This window comes from Callithrix jacchus, chromosome 2, assembly GCF_049354715.1.
Source record: "Callithrix jacchus isolate 240 chromosome 2, calJac240_pri, whole genome shotgun sequence".
Lineage (NCBI taxonomy): Eukaryota > Metazoa > Chordata > Mammalia > Primates > Cebidae > Callithrix > Callithrix jacchus.
The window spans coordinates 42862805-42887041 of NC_133503.1; the positions used below are offsets into that span (position 1 = coordinate 42862805).

At 38.1% G+C, this 24237-nt stretch overlaps 1 protein-coding gene and 1 long non-coding RNA gene across 4 annotated transcripts in view; both read left to right on the forward strand.

Moving 5' to 3' along the window:
- KCTD16 (potassium channel tetramerization domain containing 16) overlaps positions 1-24237 on the forward strand; it is a 275415-nt gene that overhangs the window by 159012 nt on the left and 92166 nt on the right. The window lies entirely within an intron of this gene.
- LOC144580964 (uncharacterized) overlaps positions 1-24237 on the forward strand; it is a 61109-nt gene that overhangs the window by 15518 nt on the left and 21354 nt on the right. Inside the window, exon 3 of the long non-coding RNA XR_013531363.1 lies at positions 1-24237. This exon is cut by the window's right edge and continues 21354 nt beyond it. This is a non-coding gene — a long non-coding RNA (uncharacterized LOC144580964).

Sequence of the window (24237 nt, forward strand, 5' to 3'; positions counted from 1 at the left end):
AATTTACTTTGCCTCCACCTGAAAGAACAAGACTCTTTACACATTGTTGGTACCGGAAGGGACCGGATCAGCCTCATCATTTTACAGACGAGAAACTTGGAGCATGTAAAAGTTAAATGATTTTTCCCAGGTCTCACAGATAACTAATGGTAAGGCACATAGCAGTTGTTTATAAAGGAAAGAATCTGCTACTAGTCTTTAGGCATATAATTGGAGAAAAAGTATTGCAGAGTTTTTATTTGTGGGAATATAAATTGCTTTTATGTAGCAGTAAGAATCTGGGTGAGCTGACTAAAGACCTGTAACCACTCCCTTGCTTGTTGGAGTAGCCTCCATTGTACCTCAAACACAAGTATCTTTTCAAGAAAATACAACGTTACTTAAGAGCTATAGGGGATTCCATTACTCCATCAACCATCAATAATCACAATCCTAATATTAGGTTGGTGCAAAAGTTATTGTGGCTTTTACTATTAAAGTAATAGCAAAAACCACAATAACTTTTGCACCAACCTGTAATAAGAATGAGACCAGTCCATTTCCTCTTGGATGCCATCATTTCAGAAACAAAGATGGAGATAATTATGCTGGAGTTAAGTCTCTGGTTCTGGCCACCGCTACACTGCTTCCCTTTTGTTTGGTGATGTGGACTTCTAAGTTCTCCCTTTAAAGTCTAAGATCTAAGTTTGGGTGTTTTTTGCCACCTGAAATCCAGAATTCCTGCCTCATTCTGCTTCGTTAAGAGCGGCATACTAACCTTATATCTACTCTTCTGTTTCTCTAAATTCATTATGTGCTGTCCTTTGATTGTAGGTTTTTGAGATCTTTCTGGAAATGCACTTTTTTCAAATATCATTCTGGAAATAATGATTTCAGCAGTCTATCATAATGGAAAGTGTCCCATTTTGTCATTTCTACCACGATGAAGAGGCAGGTAGTTGAAGACTGTTTGGGGATTAGAGAGTTAAACATTAAATTACCATGAAATTTTGCCCAAATGACAGCCTCTCAGATCTTCTGTGTCTCTCTCGTAAGATGAGTAGATGTTATCTGCTTCTCACACATCCCTACCAGGGAAGGCTTCTGAATGTTCCACATTCCTGGACACTATGCACAGTGACCAGAAGCAGCTGATACTGTATGTCACTAAATAGAAATGGTTAATGAATGCCACTGGAATTAAAGATATTCTCTTTAGCTTAGAATCTGTGGCATTGATGTTCATGGAAGAACTCTAGGAAAATTAGCACTGTAGTGAGGACTTAAAATTCACCTTAGAAACTGTCTTTTTAATTTAGATCTAAGAAATACTTGATCAAAAACATTTCTTTTCCTTTCTCCTGTAATGCCATTTATGGGATAGCTGCTGGGTAAGAGCCACAACTTACTATTAATGAATAATTAACACTCTACTTAATAACCTGAAGACTTCTCCTGCCTCTTCTCCCTCTAGCGGTCAGTAGGTTCTCAACTTATGCTCTGTTTAATCACACCCCCTTTCACTTTTTCACTCTGTTATCAAAGCCAGAAGGAATAAAGCATAGGGGATTGGACATGTCTATCTCCTTGACAGGTTAAGGATTAGGCCAGTCTTACATGTTGGGCACTAACAGGAAGGGTCAGAAGGTTGCTCTTTCATTGTTTCTGCAGTGCTGAGATCAAAATCCTGGAGTTAGACTGTCTCAGTTTATATGCAATTTCTAAATGAGTGAATTTGGAAAATTTGTTTAAGCCCTCTGTGCTTCATTTTTTTTGGTCTACAAATATAAATAACAGTGGTACCCATCTCATAATAAAAGTTTTGTAAGGATTCAATTAGAAAATGTATACCCTGTGGTCACTTCAGAGTAAGCCTCCAATAAAAGTTAGTCCATTAATTTATTTTTTAATTCATTTAGTAGCAACAACCTTTTAATTGCCTATTTATGCCAGTCACTATATGCAGGAGGATACAAACGTAAACCAAAGATAGTGTTTTCTTTGGAGGTTCATCATTTGGATAAGGGTGGGCTACCAATTCTATAAGCTGGTAATCATAATCTAATGGTGGATGTTTTAGTTCATCCAGGATATGTTACAAATTTCCATGAGAGTTTAGGGAAGAAGCCTAATTCAGCTAAGTCTTTACCGAGGAGGCAACTCCTCACTTACGCCAACTCCTGAAAGGTGAAAGGGTACTGACTAGACAAGGTGGGCATGCCATGCAGAGAAACTGTATGTCTAAAAGCGTGGCCATAGGAGAACAAGGTGTATGTAATTATAACAGTTGAATGCATGAGGCCAGGCCAGGGAGTAGTAAGAAAAACAAGACAGAAAGATGGAAATGCCAGATAATGAAATACCATGGCAGGCCCTTTTGAGGGCTGTTAGCCCAGAATCAGGAGCTCATGAAGAGTTGTAACAAGAAGGGTGACAGCTTTATTTCATTTTTTTGCCACTGATGAAGGAAGGTAGGCAAATATAGTATAGAGCCAATGAACCCAGTTAGAAGGGTTATAATAGTCTGGGGTAGTCTAAATTTACTAATAATGGGAACAGAGGTCAAGGGACAGATTTAAGAAAAATTGAAGGCATAGAATGGGAGAATTTGGTGTGAATGATGGAATGTGGGATGTCGTGAGTTAAACACAACCCTGAAATTCTGGCTTAGGCAGCTGGGTAGGTGGTGGTGTCAACAACCAAAATATTTGATAGACAAGAGGCAGGACTGGCTTGAAGAGAGAATGGAGGCTTGTTTTAAATTTCATGGTCTACCGTCTCCTGATTTTGCCCTAATTGCTCCCCTGAGATAGACTGGTGATGGTTTTGGTAGTGATATGCTGCAAACAGAAGGACCCTGCTATGAGGGGTGGTAAGCAAGACATGGTGTCAAATACAGTGATCCTAAGTTAACTAAATTATTTCTCTGTGCACAAATAAAACCTTTATTTTGTCCAAAAAAGCTTTCCATCGATTTTCAGCTTATGAAAATAATAAATGTTCATTATAAAAAGAAAAAAACACAAATCCAGTATTGGAGAAAATGACGGGCATCCTGTAATCCCACTATCTAGAGATAACCATACTTGTCTGTATCCTTCCTGTATCCTATTTTGGTCTCTATACTTCCAGGCCGCTTACGATGCATACCTAGTTCCTGTGTGTCTTCTGCTGCTCATTACTGATTACATAATAAATCATTCACAGCTCAGCATATAGGTCACTGTTTATAGATCTTTGTCATTCTTTTTAATAGATGAGCAAAATGTTGTTGTATAAATATCCTCAGGAAGAAAATTTCTAGATGTGAAGTTACTGGCACAGGCATTTACAAATGGCAAATCGAATCTTCTCATTTGATTGATAGTTAATAATTGGTAAGATAAGGTTAGTTAGCCCATGTGATTACACTGCTAATTGGAAAAGTATGTGTTTTCATTTCCTATGGCTTCTGTAGCAAATGAACCACAGGCATAATGGCTTAAAACAGCACACATGTATTCTCTTACAGTTCTCAATATCTTTGGCTCCTGGCTGCTACACTGCAGTTTCTGTCTCAGTCACCACATCAACTTCTCCCTTATTGACCCTCTTGCTTCTGTGTACAGACCCTTATGATTATATTGAGGACCCACCTGGATAATCCAGGAGAATGTCCTGTTTCAAGTCCTTACTTTGTTTGCAGTGTCTCTTTTGCTATGTAAGGCAACATATTCACAGGTTTCCTGTGTTAGAATTTGGACATCTTTGTAGGGGCCATTATTCAGCTTATCACCTGACAAATATTTCAAAAAAGAAATGTTAAATTTTCAGTAAAAGAAAAAATGATTACTATTAGAAGCACCATCTAAATTAGGACCTGTACTATTCTATTGCTTTGAAAGAGATGACAATGAATGATGTCTGATGCATTCCTCTAGGTGCTCTGGGACGAAGTAGAGATTATGAGGTAACCTCAGTCTCTGAAGACATTTAGATGTCTACTGGAAGGCAGAGGGAGGTTGGGATAACAAGGTTCGTATTTGAAATGACAGAAAGATTCACAAGGTGATATAGCATTATCGGCTAAATGTTGTAATGCAGGTTAATGGGAGATGGGAAGTGAAAGAATTCAGGTTTCTTTAGGAAACTAATGTTTTTGATAGAGCGAGATCTCACCCAAACTTTTAGTTTGTCATGATTTCTAACAGAGGTAGTGTTTGCCTGTCCCTGGAAGAAAGAAAAGCAGAGCAGTACTGGATGATAACCTCTTTGACTTTTATTTCTTTCAGTACTCTGTGGCCAATCTTGTGGCCTTTTCTATACTCCTAAGAAACAAAAACGGCTACTTTTTTTTTCCTGATAAAGTTCTCTCAGCTAGCATGCATGATATGCCTGTAGCTCTCATTACCACATCTCTTCTGTGCTGTGCTTTCCACTGAGGTTTAGAATTACAGGTTTGTTTCAGTTCCGTATTCTTATCTTCTACCCAGCAAAAAATAACATGTGACTTCATCTTTCCAGGGATTTTCACTTTGGGACTGCTGTTGTGTCCCGGTCCATGCCACCTTTTACATTGTCCCCCAGCAATTATGCATTTATTGCAACATCTCTTAGGTCAGTTGTGTGGCCAACTCTAATGCTGGTTAATTCTTGGCAAGAGGATTGACCACATACAGGTAAACCGGCATGGTCTGCATAGGGAAGGGTTTCGGCCAGAATCTCAAGGCTTACTTCTTTCCAGTTCATTGTCCTTTATGCCCAGGTTTTTGAGAAGAGATATTATGAAGATATACTGCCATAACCTTTGACTAGCAAAGTGGTTGGAGTAGCACTTGCTCTCTGGCAAGTGTCTTACCTTCTTGTTGTCTACACAGATCTGATACTAGTGTCTCCCAAAATATATTTCCTTTTTTCTATTATAATAGAATTTCAGCTGAACAACTGGAGCCTATAATCATATATATATCTGCAGATAAGTGTGAAAATGTGATCTAGTTCTCACCTATGAAATATAAAAACATGTGAGATAAAGTCACATCCCTGAAAGGAAGATGCTTGACCCAGACTTCCTGTCTTTCTCCCCTCCCATGGTCTGGGACATGGGTATAACAATGCCATATTGACCCTGCAGAAGAGGACAGTACTCCAGGTAATGCTGGAAACATCAGATGGGTGAAACCCGAGTACCTGAAAGGTTCATGGAGTAGAACTGCCCTGCTGTTGTATGAGAGAAAGAAAATCCTTTCTCATTTCAGCAACTATATTTGTGTGTCTTTTTGTTCCAGAGAACTTTGCCTTGGTGTTCTCATTTGTAAGTGAAGAGATGAGAAAACAAGATATGCTTCCTAGGGCCAATATTCTAGAACTGTCACATCAAATTTTTTCTTCTTAACAATCTTCTTCATCCTGACTTGTGTCTACCTTTTTTCCTTTTCTTATTATACATCCCTTTTCTTTCTCTTGTGATATCTGGGTCTCAATACTCTTCTTTTCATTTATGATTTAGTTTCCTGCTGGTTGATAGCTAACTCATTATAGATACATGTCCAAGGGCATTCACTTTATACTTTATTTATAAAAGGTGTAGTCTTTATCAAAAGGAAATACACTGAATACATGTGTAATAATATGGACAAAATCTATAATCTCGGTAGTTGGTCTAATAATTCCTTTGTAGAGAGAGATAGACTTTGCTGAGAAAATGATTTGATAAGACCTTCACTGGGGAGAAGTGAGTTTCTGGATTCCAAGTGTGAGCCTAGACGCAGGTTTCACACAAAAGTTGGAGGCTACTCTGTGTCATAAAGGAATGTAGCAATGGAGAAGAGGATTCTGGTTTAAATAAGGGAAAGGACTGGGTGAGAAAAATTAAAGACTGATTTATAGAGCAGCCAGAGATTCTTGAGGAAAGAGTCATATGTCATAGATATTTTTCCAAATGAAATGCAGTGTATAAGTAGGATATGAATCCTTCCTGTGATCCTAGATTTTCAGTTAGAAAAAAGGATCCGACAGTATTCTTGGACTGATTGGCTTTCTAAAGGAAGCTGATTAAAGGGCTTTGTTGTTCTTTAAGGATGGTGGCATATTGAAAGTTATAAACTGGGAATCAATATCATTGGCTGTGATCACTAACACAGTAAAGATGAGAACTGATGAATGCTCTGACATGACTGCAGTGCTATGCCCCTTGTGCCACTCATAATTGAGCAGTCTTTCTGTTAGGCTTTCAAGCTTACAAAGGAAATCCAGCAGAATATTCTTTATTGCAAGCTTGGGTGTCTATATCTACCCATTCAGATTTGGGATAACACTGGATGAGGTGGTAGAGTTTTAGGGATGGTTTCTTTATTTTGTCAAACTCATTTTCTACCCCATTTCCTCCAACAGGTCTGCAATTATAGCTCTCCAATGCTGGTCATCCCTCACGGAGCCTTTCTTTGTTCAGGGAATCCGCTATCGGACTTTCTCTCTTTTTACTCTCTCTTGGAGTTCCTTGATCATCTTAACTATAACACTTTCAAATAAATGTTAATAGAGGTCCTGGGTACAGCGTACATGAGTCGAGTGGCTAGATATCAGGATATAAGGAATGGAGTAGACAGCAGAAAACTGGTAAATTTACATCCTGGCTCAGGGGCAGCTGAGACTCAGCTCTAGCTAATTGCTGCCAGGCATGAAAGTTGGCTAGTGTAGCCAGATTTGATCTTCAACAGAACACAGAAATTAGGAACTGTATGTGATACTTATTAATTTTATTACATTATGCAATTAAATAAAATTTCTCCCTGGGGCCGGAGTCAGTCCACAGGCCCGCAGTTTATGACCCTTTGTTTAAGTCTGTCTTCTCCAAACTTACCCAATGTGCTACGTGCACTTAAGATTCCATGGGTTGAAGAGGAGAGAGGAGAATATAAGCCCTCCCTAAATTTAAGCTTCTTAGAAGATTATTTAAAAATCCATCAGACCTTTCATAGTGCCAAGAAAGACATCCTGCTGACAAGTCTTCTGCAGGCTGTTGTGCTAAATATGTCATCTCAGGTTCACTAAATTCTCAGACCAAGGAATGACTAGGGATATGGAAAAGAGAACAGTGATAACAAAACTTTCCATTCCTACACATCTGGTAAATCTCTTTCCACAATGCCATGATTTTGTGCAATTAGTTGGGTAAATTATCTGTTGCCTCTCTTTTTTATCTTATATACTTTGTTTCCTGTTACTTCTTTCCATTCCAAGTAAGGGAAAGCATGAGAGAGAGAGAGAGAGAGAGAGAGAGAGAGAGAGAGAGAGAGAGAGAGAGAGAGAGAGAGTGTGTGTGTGTGTGTGTGTGTCCTTGTTTTTTCATATACTTGAAACTGGCCAGAAGGGGCCATTAATCATAAAAAATGAAGGAACTTAAACACTTAGCAGATATTCAGATTTCCATGCAGGGTTTGAGGTTTTAAGGAGGTTTTCCTGAATTTCAGAGAACACAGTCTTCCCTCCTTCTATGCTGTCCCTCTTTTTCCCCAGGGAAAGGAACACTACTAGCCTGGAAGTTGGGGTGGGAAAGTATATTAAGAATTGCAGAAAAAATCTATAGTGAAAAGTAATGGAAATTAAAGCTATGGAATTCCAGACACAGAGATGAAATTAGACCAATGTGTATATGAATAAGGTGTTGTATGTTACCGGATAATATACCAAATCTAGTTTCTTGCTTTGTCAGATCGTTGATAAGGAGTTTACAGGATTTGAATCAATACTATTTTTTATTTCCTCTAGAAATACTAGATCATATTCTCTTACTCTACTGAAATCTTGAATCTAGCTAGATGAAGAGTGATTTTCATTTCTATAATATAATTGTAGAAATAATTACTTAGTTTCAGCTGTGTGCAATATGCTAAGGCCTATCTACAGGGCTACTCTTTTTTTAAACAATTTTGGAACCCAACTTTATTTAATGTGTCATTTCTATGTCTTTGTTACATTCTTGTGTAATTTAAATAAGACGTTTAAAGTGCATTAAAATCATTTCACATGTATCATCAGTGGCAGATTAACTTCATTAGATATAGCCCTGGTCAAGGCAGCAGAATAGACTCGTGTTTTAAAATTATTCAAGTAAACAACTAATGTACCAGACATGGTTTGAGCTGGACCAATGTATTATTTGGCCTGTTCTCTCTGCTTCACTGCATATAGACAGATGGTTGCTTTGTCTTAAATGACTTTTTACAATGCATTGATCTTATGCTAACATTCGTCATAGGAGAAAATGCAAGCATCCATGAAATGGGATTTGGCTATATTAATTGTGGCCTTTCTTTTAGATGCCTTGGCTTCAGAATGAATATTCATTTACAACTTATGGAGAAAGGCATGCATGCTAGAATACTGACCTTTGGCCATTGCCAGATGAACTTTCTGCTTTCAGTATATTTTGTACTCAAAAGTAGATTCTCTTTATTATAAAATGTTTGTGGCAGGTACATGCTTTTCACCACTATCCATGTCTACCTTCTCTCCTGCCCATTAGGTTTTCCCATTTTTATTCCTTCTCTGTGGCCTAACTCCTCACATGTTCCCACGAACAACAAGAAAGATATGAGAAGGATCCTCTTTTAGTATTTGCGCTGTGTTTACACATTGGGTTAGACTTTGGATAAAGAATGGAGGATTAGTAAATAGATATTTCAGGCACTAGAAAAAGAGCTGCTTACTTGAAATGGGTTTAGGTGTACTATAAATAAGCTTTGTGACTATAGGGGCAATGAGAGAACAGAGTGCATCACTGACAGAAGGTTTGGGAGTTACCTTTGGAGAATATCTTTAAGAATATCATTATAATAAATTAAAGATAAGGAGTTCATCTGGGAGCTTGGGGGCATGTTCCAGTCTAAATATGGTTGTTATTTTATTTTCAAAGGTAATGTCTTCAACAGGCTTTCAGATAGATTTCTTTGTATGGGTATGACAGAAAATATCAATGTAATGATTATTCACTCTTTCTTTTAAATTAGAGTTTCACAAAGATAGCCTCTACAAATGCACCAAATAAAGTCATCTGTACCTTCTTCTTTTTGGTGGGTATTTGATATTGAGAATTTTAGCTAGGTTGAGTCAGTGATTATTGTTTCAAATATTTATCATTGACTTGAGAAACATTTTAAAAAGTTATATTCAAATAAAGCTAAATGTAAATAAAAGAATACACCAAACATCCTCGCATTTCCAACACTTATACATGTTGTATTATAAATGTAGTCTGTATATTTAATTGTTTTCATTTTCCTTACTTACACACTCTGATATGGATGGCAATGTGCTGATTTCATATATATATATACGCAGTTGCAAGTTTGGTTTCCTCTGCCTAGAATACCACTTATGATTCTATACCTAGAAAACCCCAGCCTCCGACCAAAGGCTGCTTTAGTTTCAGGCTACAAAATAAATGTACAAAAATCAGTTGCATTTTTATACATCAATAATATCCAAGCTGAGAGTCAAATCAGGAATTCAATCTCATTCACAACAGCCGCAAAAAGAATAAAATAACTAGGAATACAGCTTATCAGGGAGGTAAAAGATCTTTACAAGGAGAATTACAAAACACAGCTGAAATAAATCAAAGATAACACAAAGAAATGAAAAAAAAATTCATGCTCATGGATAAGAAGAATCAATATTGTTAAAATGGCTACACTGCCCAAAGTAATTTATAGATTCAATGCTGTTTATATCAAACTACGAATGTTATTTTTTACAGAGTTAGAACAAACTATTTTAAAATTCACATGGAACTGAAAAGGAGCCTAACTAGCCATAGCAATTCTAAGCAAAAAGAACAAAGCCAGAGGCATCACGCTATCTACTTCAAACTACGTTATGAGGCTCCAGTAACCAAAACAGCATGGATTTGTACAAAACGAGACACATAGACCAATAGAACAGAATACAGAATAACTATATGATCTTCAACAAAGTCAACAATAGCAAGCAATGGGGAAAAGACTCCCTATTCAATAAATGATGCTGGGATAACTGACTAGCTATATGCAGAAGATTGAAACTGGACCCCTTTTTTTGTACCATATAAAAATCAACTCAAAATGAATTAAAGATATAAATGTAAAACCTAAAACTATGAAAACCCTAGGAAAAAACCTAGAAAATACCATTCTGGATATAGGCCTTGGCAAAGATTTCATGACAACATCTCCAAACATGATTGCAACAGAAACAATAGACAAGTAGGACTCCAGAGCTTCTGCACAGCAAAAGAAACTATCAACAGAGTAAACAAACAACCTATAGAACGAGAGAAGAGATTTGCAAACTATGCATCTGTCCAAGGTTTAATGTCTGAATTTGTAAGAAACTTAAATTAACAAGGAATAAACAAGCAACACAATTAAAAAATGTACAAAGGACATGAACAGACACTTTTCAAAAGAAGACATACAAGCATATGAAAAAATGTTCAATGACACTAAGTATCAGAAATGTAGATCAAAACCACAATGAGATACCATCTCACACCACTCAGAATGTCTATTAGTAAAAAGAAAAAAAAAAACCAGATATTGGCAGGGTTGTGGAGAAAAGAGAACATTTACACACTGCTGGTGGGAATGTAAATTAGTTCAGCCACTGTGGAAAGTAGTGTATTAGGCTGTTCTTGCATTGCTATAAAGAAACACCTGAGACTGGGCAATATTTAAAGGAAAGAGGTTTAATTGGCTCATGGCTCTGCAGGCTTTACAGGAAGCATAGTGCTGGTAGCATCTGCTTGCCTTCTAGGGAGGCCTCAGGACGTTTATAATCATGATGGAAGGCAAAGGGGGAGTAGGCATATCACATGGCAAAAGCAGAAGCAAGTATGAAAAAGTTGGGGAGGGATGTGCCACACACTCTTGAACCACCAGATCTCATGTGAACTCAGAGTAAGAGCTCACCTATCACCAATGAGATGGCCTAAGACATTCATGAGGGATCCACCTTCATGATCTAAACATGTCTCACCAGGCCCCACTTCCAGCATTGAAGATGACAATTCAACATGAAATTTGAGTGAGAACATATATTCAAACCATGTCAAGCAGTTTGGAGATTTTTCAACTAACCTAAAAGATAACTACCATTTGACCCAGCAATCCCATTATTGGATATATACCCAAAGGAATATAAATCATTCTTCTAATAAGACACCTGCACCCATATGTTTATTGCAGCAATATTTAACCTAGGTGCCCATCAACAGTGGGCTGGATGAAAGAAAATGCTTATATACTTACATACATACATACATACACACATACATACATATAAAGGAATAGTATGGAGCCATAAAAAATGAAATCATGACTTTTGCAGCAACATGGATGTAGCTTCGTCCATTATCCTAAGTAAATTAATACAGGAACAGAAAACCAAATACTACATATTCTCACTTATAGGTGGGAGTTAAACATTGAGTACACATGGAACCAAAGATCAGAATAATAGACATTGGTTTCTACCTGAAGTGGGAGCGTGTGGGAAGAGGGGGAATGTCTTATGCGCACTACCTGGTTGACTTAAATTATTTGTACACAAAATCCCAGCAATACGCAATTTACTCATGTAATAAACCTGAACATGCACCCCTGAACCTAAAATAAACCTTGAAAAAAGATTTTAAAAATATAAGAATAAAAAAGACTAAACTCAGACATCGGCACCTCCAGGAAGACTCCCTGGATTCTATCCCCCTCTCCTTTAATATTATACTTAGGCTCCTCTTATTGAACTTACTATATTTAGTTGTTTGATACTCAGTATTGAATGAATGAATATGGATTAGATACATCACATTTCTCCCATATTAGATGATAAACTACAAGAAAACTGGAAATTTGTTTTATTCATATCCACATACCTAGCTGCTAGTACCATGCCTGACATGTACTAGATGCTCAATAGCCAAGTAGTGAATGAATGATCATTTGTTTATCCTTGAAGAGGTGAAGTTTATATATTAAAGCATCTCTGGATCTACTGCGAGGCCCTGGATGTTCATCTCTTTTACTTCAGAATTTGCTTATGCTCTTATTTGGAGGCACATTGAGTTATTCATTCTACCTGGATTAATCAAATGAGACTATGGCAGTAAAGTCACTACTAAATTCTCATATTTCTTTGCCTAACTTGTGCATTTCTTGCATGCTATTCCAAACCTTGCTTCCTTTCTATTCAAAGCACCCACAATCCTCTGGTAGGGAGCTTCAGGTTGGTTTTCCTAGGGTGCTCTGATGAAATAGTTCTGGCACTTAACTTCTACTTATATCCTTCCTTACTGTTACCTCTGCAGAGAAGCAGAAACCTTCCAATTCACTCTCCACAGATAAATGGGGCCATTTCACCTTCCCTGGTGCCTCACAGGTAAGTTTGAAAAGAGCAGAAGATACGTAGTTGAAGAGAACCTGCGGACTCTCTTAAATAATAAATGTGGATTTAGAAAATTGCCCACCTTAGCTGTAAACTGTATTTGCTGGGCAAGTTGAAGAATTAAACTGTCATATTTCATTCTGTAGAGCTGATATTTCTCTGCAGTCAGAGCTGCCATTTTGACCTTTCTTTTTACATTTTGTTGAGTTATTCACTCCTCGGCTCAGCTTTTTTGATTTGAAATATTCAGATCTACCTTTTTTCATGGGATGGCTCTCTTGTTTTCTCCCCAGTATTTTCTCATGCCACTGAACTGCATCATATGTTAATAAGCTTTTTACTGTGCTAAATTGCTTTGTTTCTGTAGCTGATTTGAAGGCAAAAAGGCCCTAGAGGGTGAAGGAAAAAAAAAGAAACATTCTAAAGTAATTAGAATGATTACAGCGGCTGAAAACATTGCTTTCCTAAAACTGCAATATTTTCTCAGGAGATTTTTTTCCCTTTCATGAAGCACTAGGATTAGTGTTTGCAAAGCAAATGGTGGTTGGTAGTTTTTCATTATAGAGCTGAATGAGAGTCATACATTGGAAATTTTAAAATTTAGATCATGACCATTTGGTTTCAGTTATGTCCTTTGCCTTCATGACCATCTGAGCCTGAGGCTTAAGAGGCATTTCTGATGGGTTTGAAACACTTGGTTAAAAACCAATATTATGAAAATGTGTGAAAATCTATTCATTGAAAATGGTGAGTCGTAGACATCTCTTTGATCAGAAAAACCAAAACAGTAAATGTGGCAACTATGAACTGATATTTACAAATAGACCATTTCCTCCAGTGAAATATTAGTCTTTGTACAATAGAATAAATAGCACTCCCCCCCCCAGGGAAAAACTGGGTTTAATTTTTAAAATGATTGGGAGTTATCAAAATGGAGGGGATTTTAAGATGGTGAATTGATATGTTTTAGGCTCCTCTCTCATCCAGATCAGGTAGCAAGTCATGGAGCATTTCTATGGGTATCCAAAGCCTTGCAAAATGGGTTGCCATCATTTCCTTATAATAGATACACAAAGTCCAGGCACTGTTTTGGCAGCCTTATAGCTTTGGGAAACTGGTAAGGGGATAGAACTGGAGTCTAAGGACGATGTGGGAAAGATGATTGGTCATTCCATGTTTTAAATCCTTTCTCTGTTGTCTCCATCAAACATCTGACCAAAACGGCAGGCAGCACTATCTGTATTGCTGCTGAAATATACTAATATCTTACAATGAAGTTTTCAAAATAAATACATTTTTCTAAGTAACTTTAACATAAAATTTTATTTGAGATATATATCTTCTAAAATACATTACCTACTTTGCTACCATTTTAAAATAAAATATAGTAAACATAATTTAACCTCTTTCTGATGACTCTGGATAAATTTTGTAAAGATCCTGTAATTCTGTATTTATCATTAATATTTACAGTATTATTTCTTTAATGCAGAGACCAAATGCTACAAAACAAACTTTTGTGGTAATATTGGAGAATTCTTAGGTCTTATTTCTGGCTTCTAGCTTTTGTTGCCCAACGATGGTCACTTGGCTATTCTTAAAACTTTTAGGATAGATACGTAGATAATCAAGAGTATAAAATAACATGTAAGGAAGAGTCAATATAATCTATAGGATGGCCCCTTTCATGGAATGAAGTGCATACGTTTTGTGATATTTATTTTGGCTCTTTAGAAACTCGTGCCTTTTGGACTCACTGTTGGAAGTCAGACATTCAGATAAGTGGGGCATTATGGCCTGTGTTTTGGCTAAAGGAGATGATATCTGCAGCTGGAATAAACAATCAGAAAAGTCATAAACTATGATTTCCTTCACAGTTCATTGTAAGATAATATATGAGCTCAAAAGTGTTTTCCTCTATTATAGCTGTCAGTAAAGGAAAATTTCCATTCAGGCTATAATCTCTCAATAAAATACAAGGCACACAAATTCAGAAAAAAATATTTTGTTTACTCATGGATGCTGATGACTTCAGTGAAGATAGAATTGTTGCATAATATCTACAAATCATTGATAATAAAAGTATAAGCAATATGTATTTGTTACTTATATTTTTATATTTTATTTTAAATAGTCTTCAGTAACATGCTTTGGGGCCAAGCCATGAGGATTGTTTTTCTCATGTCCTTCACATCCACCTCCACTTCTTCTGAGTGCAGCTTCCCCATCTTGTTTGAAATATTATTCTTCCTTCATTGACAATGGGTGGAATGGACGAAATAGCTTTCTTTTTCTTTTCTTTTCTTTTTTTTTTTTTGAGACGGAGTTTCGCTGTTGTTACCCAGGCTGGAGTGCAATGGCGCAATCTCAGTTCACCGCAACCTCCGCCCCCTGGGTTCAGGCAATTCTCCTGCCTCAGCCTCCTGAGTAGCTGGGATTACAGGCACGCGCCACAACGCCTAGCTAATTTTTTAAATTTTTAGTAGAGACGGGGTTTCACCATGTTGACCAGGATGGTCTTGATCTCTTGACCTCGTGATCTATCCGCTTCGGCCTCCCAAAGTGCTGGGATTACAGGCGTGAGCCACCGTGCCCGGCCATAGCTTTCTTTTTTATATTAAATATTTTTCCCCAGACATCTGCTTCATTGTCACTCCATTACTATAGAACAATTTTCTTTGCTTCTCATTCTCACAATAGAAAATATGGCCACTATAAGCTTCCAAGTTTATGTATTACTTGTCCAACCATCCAGAAAGACTGAATCAATTCTTGACTCCAATTCCAAATTTGCAAAAACATGTATGTCTGCCTTCGGACCAATCAAATGCTTTGTAAGTAGGGCTCATGCTGCACAGATATGTTGATCCCGCTCAAATCATTTAAGAGTATGTGTGTGTTGTGGGTAGAAAGGGTGGTCTTTTTAAAAAAAGAGTGGTCCCCCAAAATTGGTATCTACCACTTCCTTTTTTGCCTAATAGGGCTTAATGTTAACATCTATTTTTAAAAGGCATCAAGATTGTCTTAAAAAGTTTCACATGCCATCTACTCTTCATTAGAATATTCATGGTAGAGAGTCAAGCTGAGCTCTCTAGTTATCACTGTTTGGGATTTAAAATATTGTTCTTACGTTTTTCATGTAAGCTTGTTGCCACTCAGAGATAGTATCTCCAGAAATGTGCAAAGACAGGATATGATAAAACAGATAAGTCTACTAGATTGGCAGGAAACTCAGTTAAGAGCAAGGCAAATAATCTTTAATCTCTTCTTTTCTACAGAGCTCAATAACTATTGACTTTCCCTCTCAGCTGACTGGAAAGGGCACTCTGTGGTGAACTGAGTGTGTATCTAGGGTGTGTACCTCATGCCTTCTGAATGGCAGCTCCATCACTACAGCATCTCAGCTGCACAGTAACCCATTCCAGGGAACCCCACATACTTTCATAAAGTTCATAGAAAGAGGAGTTTCTTGAGATTGCTAGGCATTGTCAAAATGCTGGTGACTGATCATTTAAGACCTGCATATATCTTAGGTAGTTACTGACCACTCTGTGAGTGGTGCTATGGTCACATTTATGCTCTCTTTCTCTTTCTCTCATTTGTACAGTTCCTACTTTAGACTCTGTATGTGCTCATGACTGTGCAGTCCATTGTAAATACTCAATATATATTTACTAAATGAACAAATATGTGTGTCTGCAATGACAGGGGACATATTTTCATCTTTTTATATTCCCTGAATTTTTAGCTTAATGTACTGCTTATAAGAGATGCTTAGTTAATACACGTAGACGAAGAAAAAAAGGAATGAAAATTGACACATTCCAAAGTGCTTTGAAGCTTTATTTGGTAAAAACAATAATAACAACAACAAAACCAAACCAAACAAAAAGAAAAACCCAGCCATTTCTCAAAGACTAAGAATTAATTATTACAATTCAGGTTACATCAGTTTGAATGAATTAATGCTTTTAAAGGGATATTGCTGTTGTTCCAAAAGACAGCTCCAGGCTCGTGCAACAAAAATAGCTTACCTCTGTAGAGCCCTTTCACCAACTGCAAAGGGCCTTTTTTTTTTTTTTTGAGACAGGATCTCCCTCAGTTGGGGTACAGTGCAGTGGGAGGATCATGGCTCACTGTAGCCTCAGTCTCCCAGGCTCAAGAGATCCTCCCACCTCAACTTCCTAACTAGCTGGGACTATAGGCATGTGCCACCTCACCGGGCTAATTTATTTTTTATTTTTTTGAAGAGACAGGATCTCACTTTGTTGCCCAGGCTGCTCTTGAACTCCTTGGCTCAAGTGATTCTCTGCTTCAAACCTCCAAAGTGTTGGGATTACAGGCATGAGCCACCGTGCCCGATCCAAAGCACTTTCATGTATAGTGTCCTTATCATTTTCTCACAACCTCAGATGGTAGTATTTTTGTTATCTCCACTTTACAGATGAAGAAGCTATTTTATTGAGAAAAAAAATAATTCATTCAAGGTCACGTATTTTAATAGTAAAGTCAAAGTTCAAGCTCTGGTTTTCTGAACCTAAGCCTGAGCTCCTTCCTCCACACTAGAACTAATATCCCAAGGTAATAATTTTCCATTGTAAGGGATAATGATGCTTTTTAACTTATACACAGCATAAAGAAAGAATCAGGCACTCTTTTGCTTTCTTGAAAAAGAAATCAGTCTCTAAGTGTCGGAGTTGTGCATAAGCCCTAGGCTAGGCATGGAGGTCTCTAGTGAGACCCAGAGGGATTAAAGAACTCATGAGTGTGAGAATTTCTGTCACTTACAAGAATTACTTTACTGTAGCTTTCAGAATGGATTTCTTTGCCACTTGGAAAATGACCCAGCAGGAGCTTTGCAGCCAGGTGGACACAGCTCTACCTTCCAGGCTGTAAGGGGTGGGTACTTTAGCAACAAGGCTATAATTAAGGAGTTTCTTAGAGCCCCTTCCCACTTTTTAACTAATCACAAGATCTAGTGTCAGAGCTGTTTAGTAATTTGCCTAAGGACACAACTGTAGTAAGAAGCAGAGCTAGCATTTCTATTGGTTTCATTAATTTTCTCACTTTTTAAGGGCCAGCTATTATATGTAACCAATTAATTACTATTAATTTGAAAAAATAAACCAGATTTCAGTTTTAAAGCAAGTTTTTAAATAAATGAACTTTATATTGCCCTTCTTTTATTACTAATCTTTACATTTTCCTGTATTAATGAATGAATCTTGGATTCATTGTAACACTGTAAATCTTGGTTTTGGATGTAGCACTGTTCATGAACTGTTTATCTTTAAGCTTATTTGTGAGTTGGATACCATGGAATATCTATCAATCAATACAGAAGCAAAGCTACTTTTAACCCTAGAAATGTGATTTATGCAGGTTTGGCTGCCTATGCAAACCATAGGAAGGTTTCAGTTCACATTTTCAGCCTTTATGATTTGGGGTAGAAAGAAGTTTTTAGGCAATATGATTAAGCCTCTTACTGTTTGTCTCAGCCAGGCTGACAGGTAGTAACATTGAGAAAAATATATATTCTATATCCATTCAACAAATGATTATCAAACACCTGGAATATTGAGATGCACTACTCGAGACACAGAGGATACATCAGTGAACAAAACAAAGACTTCGTTTTCATGAAACTCATTCTGATAGATAAAATAGTTCAAATATATGTACACATACGTGTCTTGCTATGTGTGTGTATATGAATATGTGAGAGGTAGTAAATGCCATAGATAAAAATAAAAGTAAGAGTGATGAGGAAGAATGAATTATATGGGTGTTTTATAAAGGATGCTCATAGAGGACCTCTTTGAGAGCCATAGGAATTTGGCTTCTGAGGGTAGCATCCTTCCCTCCTTCCTATCAGACAAGCTCCCTGTATGGTTGCCTACTTTAGTGATGAAGTGGGTTCCAAGTAGATGAAGGTCTCTGCTATGTGAGCAAGTCATTAGAAATAAATTGTTTCTGAAGGTAGAAATCATCACGTAAGGCAGAGGTCCCCAACTCCCAGGCCACGGACCAGTAGCAGTTTGTACCCTATTAAGAAATGGGCCACACAGCAGGAGGTGAGTAGCAGATGAGCAAGTGAAGCTTCATCTGTATTTACAGCTGCTCCCCATCACTTGTATCCCTGCCTGAGCCCACTTCCTGTCAGATCAGTAGCAACATTAGGTTCTCATGGAAGCTGTAACCCTATTGTGAACTGAACATGTGACGGATATCGGTTGCATGCTCCTTATGCGAATTTAACACCTGATGATCTGCCACTGTCTCCTATCAACCTCAGATGGGACTGTCTAGTTGCAGAAAAGCAAGTTCAGGGCTCCCACTGATTCTACATTTTGGTGAGTTGTATAATTATTTCATTATATAGTACAATGTAATAATAATAGAAATAAAGTGCACAATAAATGTAAAGCATTTGAATCATCCTGAAATCATACCCACCTGTCCCGATCTGTAGAAAAATTGTCTTCCATGAAACCAGTCTCTCGTGCCAAAACGGTTGGGGGACTGCTGATGTAAGCAACGGCAAGAAGAATCATAAGAAGTATGGATAGAATGTGATGCACAGGCATGCTGATAAACGTTCTCCTCGATGTGTCAAGCTGCCCTTTCTGTTGGTCATAAATGTTTTGGGTTCAGAACTGATTCGGCCCTTTCCCTGTTGGGGAAAAAGAGAAGTTAGTTTCTCTTTCTTCTGAAGGTCTTGGTTATCAATGGGAGCAATGACCTAATTAAAACTGGATTCCAGCATGTAGACTCTCCGAATGTTCACTATCTCTATGGCAGCTCTTGAGGATATTCATTACTCAAGCTCATATTTCAAAAACTTCTTTTATCAAGACTAATGAGTCTTTATCATTCATCTCTGAAGCGAGTGGCTACACACATTTAATATTTTATGCAGCTCTTTTATGTGGATGTGAACAGAATTTGAGCTATTCGAATATAACCACTTAGTACCCTTTTTCTGCATGTGATAATTTATCATGGCTATCTGCCCAGCCGAGTGGATTTCCTTGTTTCTAATTCACTTCTACCTAACACTGATTTTAAATCTTTTTTGAAAACAAGGGGAAGTATGCAGAGGGGGCATCTTGTGGCAGGAGCTGGAAATTGTGATGTGTTCGAAGGGAACAGGGGAAGGTTGGAATTGGACCTCAGAACAGGGGGAAAGATGAGAGTCTAGCTCTAACAACTGTTGGAAGAGTGTGGGGATTGGAGATCTGGGGTCGGACTTTTTTGACAGTTGCTGAAATTCAGTCATTAAAGTGAGCCGTTCAGGAGAAAAACACAAATGGGCTATAAGAAGTGTTTTTTTAATTTTTAATTTTTTGTTACACTTTCAGTTCTGGGATATATGTGCAGAACATGCAGGTTTGTTACATACAGGTATACATGTGCCATGGTGGTTTGCTGTAGCCATCAACCCGTCATCTACATTAGGTATTTGTCCTAATGCTATCCTTCCTCTTCCCCCCACCACCCGACAGGCCCCAGTGTGTGCTGTTCCCCTCCCTGTGCCCATGTGTTCTCATTGTTCAACTCCTACTCATGAGTGAGAACATGTGGTGTTTGGTTTTCTGTTCTTGCATTAGTTTGCTGAGAATAATGGTTTCCAGCTTCATCCATGTCCCTGCAAAGGACTTGAACTCATTCTTTTTCATGGCTGCTGAGGAGTGTTTTTTTCAAAGCAAGACTGACTTGATTAGTCACATCAATTAGGGCACGGTTGTGATACTTGCCTTCTGTGTTCTTAACTTCTTTTGTGTTTCTTCCTTTTGTTCCAAGGTGGCTGGTGCCTTGATGAGTACATACTGCTCCCCACCCCCCACCAACTGCTGCTCATTTCCCCCTCCATCCTTTCCCATAGGATTCCACTCAGACCTACCTTGTACCCCCACTATAGTTGGATGCTTCCTGACTCCATTCCCAGCTCACTTGGCATATTGCATCATGCACAGTGTTCTGCATACAGTAGGTGCTCAAAATATATTTCTTGAATAAATGTGTTCATAGCTTAATATGTAACCCCTACCAAGCACCACAGGTATTGCAAAGAGGCTTCTCAGAAATGTGCTTTGGCGTGAAATAACGGTGAAGATTTCAAGGTCCTTAGAGATATGGGGAAGCAATATATTTATAAAGCTGAAGCTTGATGAAGTTCTTCTTTTGCCCGATCAATTCCTTTGGGTAGAGATTCTGAAATGAATAGTGAGACTGAAGGTCATCCTCTGCATATCTATTCAGAATCTGGCCCAGGTGTTGTATTAATAATTTTCCTTTCATTAACACTGTCCCCACATGAATACTTTCAGGGCTGACCTTCTTGAATCAAGAGACAGGATGGCTTGTGGAATGAGAAACAGATGTACAGTCAGGAGCCTCTAATTCACCTTCCATCTTTGCCTGTTACCAGCAGTACAATATTGGCCGAGTCTCTTCACTTCTCTTGGTTCCATTTTCTCATTATAAAATGGTAACTCTATACCCTGACTTACCTTCAGTGAATATGAAGGACCATTTGCCATACTGCATGAGGGTGTTCTTTGTAAGCTCTGAAGTGTAAACAAAGGCTTAAGGCTGTGTTGAATGCTAACATTTGGATTTTCTGTTTAAATATCGTATCAGTCACTTTCTGCTATACAAATGTTAATGATCTGATCATCTTTTTCTGACATTCATAGTAGAATTGTGTTGAATTTACTTGTCTGTGTGGCTGTTGATGCCTACCCAATGACAAGTTGTGTGCTAAGTGCTATGTATAAATGTATAGATGGTGCGGAAAAAAAACCATTATTTCTTCCCTTGGTAAATTTACAGAGGGAGAAAGGTATTAGATAATTATAGATAATTAAATTATAATTATAAATGTATAATTAAATGTATGTTTTAATAGTTGCTGTGAAGGAAACAAAAGGTATTAGATAATTATAGATAATTAAATTATAATTATAAATGTATAATTAAATGTATGTTTTAATAGTTGCTGTGAAGGAAACAAAAGGTGTGGGAGAGAGATACAGAGTCAGTGAAAACAGAATGTTGAGAAATGAGCAGTGGTAAGCCGGCAAGCCAGGTACAGCCCATGGAAAAAGCTTCATGAATTCAGGAAACATAAAGGGGGTCAAATGTGGCTATGAGTGAGGTGAGAAGAGCAAGTGCTTTGAGTGGCTCAAATAGCAGGTAGAAGGATCTGAAGGCACAGTGGTAGGCAGCGGTTACATCGTATGAAGGCTTATGAGACTCATTTAAGATGCTCAATCTGATTATAAGCTAAATGCCAAGCCACTGAAGTATATGGAAGCATGAGACCACTATGACCACTACATTTGTGATAAAAAGGACAAAACCTTCTGCTCTCTGGATGCCGTATGACCAGATGAGTGGTGGACCTATGTGGAAACAGACAGACCAGCTAAGAGGTTATTGCAGTCATCCAGGCAAGAAATATGGATGATTGCGGTTGGCCTTGTTGCTGTTTACCCCATATCTCTAGCTCTCCTTTTTCCAGGGGTGCTGTAGGATTTCATTCCTCAGCTCCTTTTTTTTTTTTGAGGCGGAGTTTCACTCTTGTTACCCAGGCTGGAGTGCAATGGCGCAATCTCAGCTCACCGCAACCTCCGCCTCCTGGGTTCAGGCAATTCTCCTCCCTCAGCCTCCTGAGTAGCTGGGATTACAGGCACGTGCCACTGTGCTCAGCTAATTTTTTGTATTTTTAGTAGAGACGGGGTTTCACCTTGTTGACCAGGATGGTCTCGATCTCTTGACCTCGTGATCCACCCCCCTCGGCCTCCCAAAGTGCTGGGATTACAGGCGTGAGCCACCGCGCCTGGCCTCCTCAGCTCCTTTTAAGGGTAGGCATGAACCATTCAAAACTGGCTTAGGTCAATGAAACTGCTTGTTTCATAAGAAATAACTTGGATTACTTCTGGACAGAACATTTAAGAACAAATGAGTGAACTGCTGTGTTCCCCAGCTTCTCTCTTGATGTGCATGGAAACATGCACATGTGAAGCCTCCATCTGTGCAAGCCCCTGAGTGACTATTTGAACAGTTCCTCTGCTGGCCAGAATGGAATATGGCATAAGAAGGGAGCACACCTTTGTTGTTTGTAGACCACTGAAACTTTGCGGTTGTTACTGTGGAGCGTAAATTACCTTAATTGACACTGTGCTCACATACAGTCATCAGAACTTATTTACTAAATAAACTCTCCATTTTTACAAATATGTGGATACTATAACAATACTATGATGCATGATGCTATAATTTTTAACCATCTTTGGCCCCTTTTATGGCACTTATAACTTCTGAATTCTGTTAGTAGAATTATAGCTTGTCATTGTTGCCCCTGCATCTTGATTCAGAGCAGTAATCTTGTGATATTAGTTAGTGAAATATATCAATATCCTGGTTTTTCTAGAAAGACTTTTTGGGAACTTTTGTAATTGTTTTAGTTACCTCCTTTACTCAATATTACTTATATGTCATTCAACGAAGAGAAAGAGTTAAAAAGTGAAACATATGAGAAGTTTGAAAAGTTTTAGTTTCTAACTTTTATTTATTGCATTTTAGGTTTTGGGGTACATGTGCAGAACATGCAAGACAGTTGCATAGGTACACACGTGGCAGTGTGATTTGCTGCCTTCCTCCCCTTCACCCATATCTGGCATTTCTCCCCATGCTATCCTCCCCAACTCTCCCCGCTCGCTGTCCCTCGCTATTCCCCCCAATAGACCCCAGTGTGTAGTGCTCCCCTCCCTGTGTCCATGTGTTCTCATTGTTCATCACCCGCCTATGAGCGAGAACATGCGGTATTTCATTTTCTGTTCTTGTGTCAGTTTGCTGAGAATGATGATTCATCCATGTCCCTACAAAGGACACAAATTCGTTTTTTATTGCTGCATAATATTCCATGATGTATTAAAGTGGTGGTAAATCTGTATGTTTCTCTATTGGCATTTTATTATGACTCTGGTTAGGTGCCTTTCTATCCCTGTGTCATTCCTACTCAACCTAGGTAACAAGTATAATTTGGCATACTCAAATATCTGTTCTTAGTTTTATGTGCTACTACAGTATATATATGGGTGTGTGTGTATGTGTGCATGTGTGTGTGTATGTACACACACATACATGTACTTAAGAAAGCCAGGTTGGCTCTTCTCTTTAACCTGCATGCCCATTTCTTACTTATCCATGCTATAGGAGAGAGTAGGCTGTGTATTTAAAGCATTGGCCTACTCCCTGACAACCTGCATTCTGGAGTTTCAGTGTCTTGTAGGTTGCAGGAAGAATGGGAAGAGTTAATTGTCAGTTTTATTTTGTTGGGAGAGGCAGCTTTCATTTCACATTGATTTTCTGCATTCTCTGTGCCAATTTGTGACAGCTTGTTTTGCAGATCCACATTTGTTTAAAGCTCCTAACAGACTGAATTTTATTTTATTTTTTCATGCTTTAAAAAAAAAAAAACCTTAGGAGAACATAGTTTTGCACCTGGTTGGGAGCCCAGATAAGCCTCTCTCGCTGGAGACGGTGATTGGCAGCTCCCCCTGTCGTGCAGATGTGAAACAAGGAAAGCTAATTTTCCCATTGACTTTCTAGTTTCTATTACTATCTGTCATTTCACATTGGTACTCATTACAGCCATCATCTTGCCAGATGGAAATCTGCCTACTCACTGGGTGTCTATTTTCTGCCATTCATGGATCATGACAATGTCAGACAATATGTCAGTAAACTATTTTCAATATCCTTTTCTTACATTGGATAGTTTGGTGACATGTGAAATGCTTGATATTGACAGGAAAGTACCTTCATGTCATATATTAGCAAAGTAAAGAA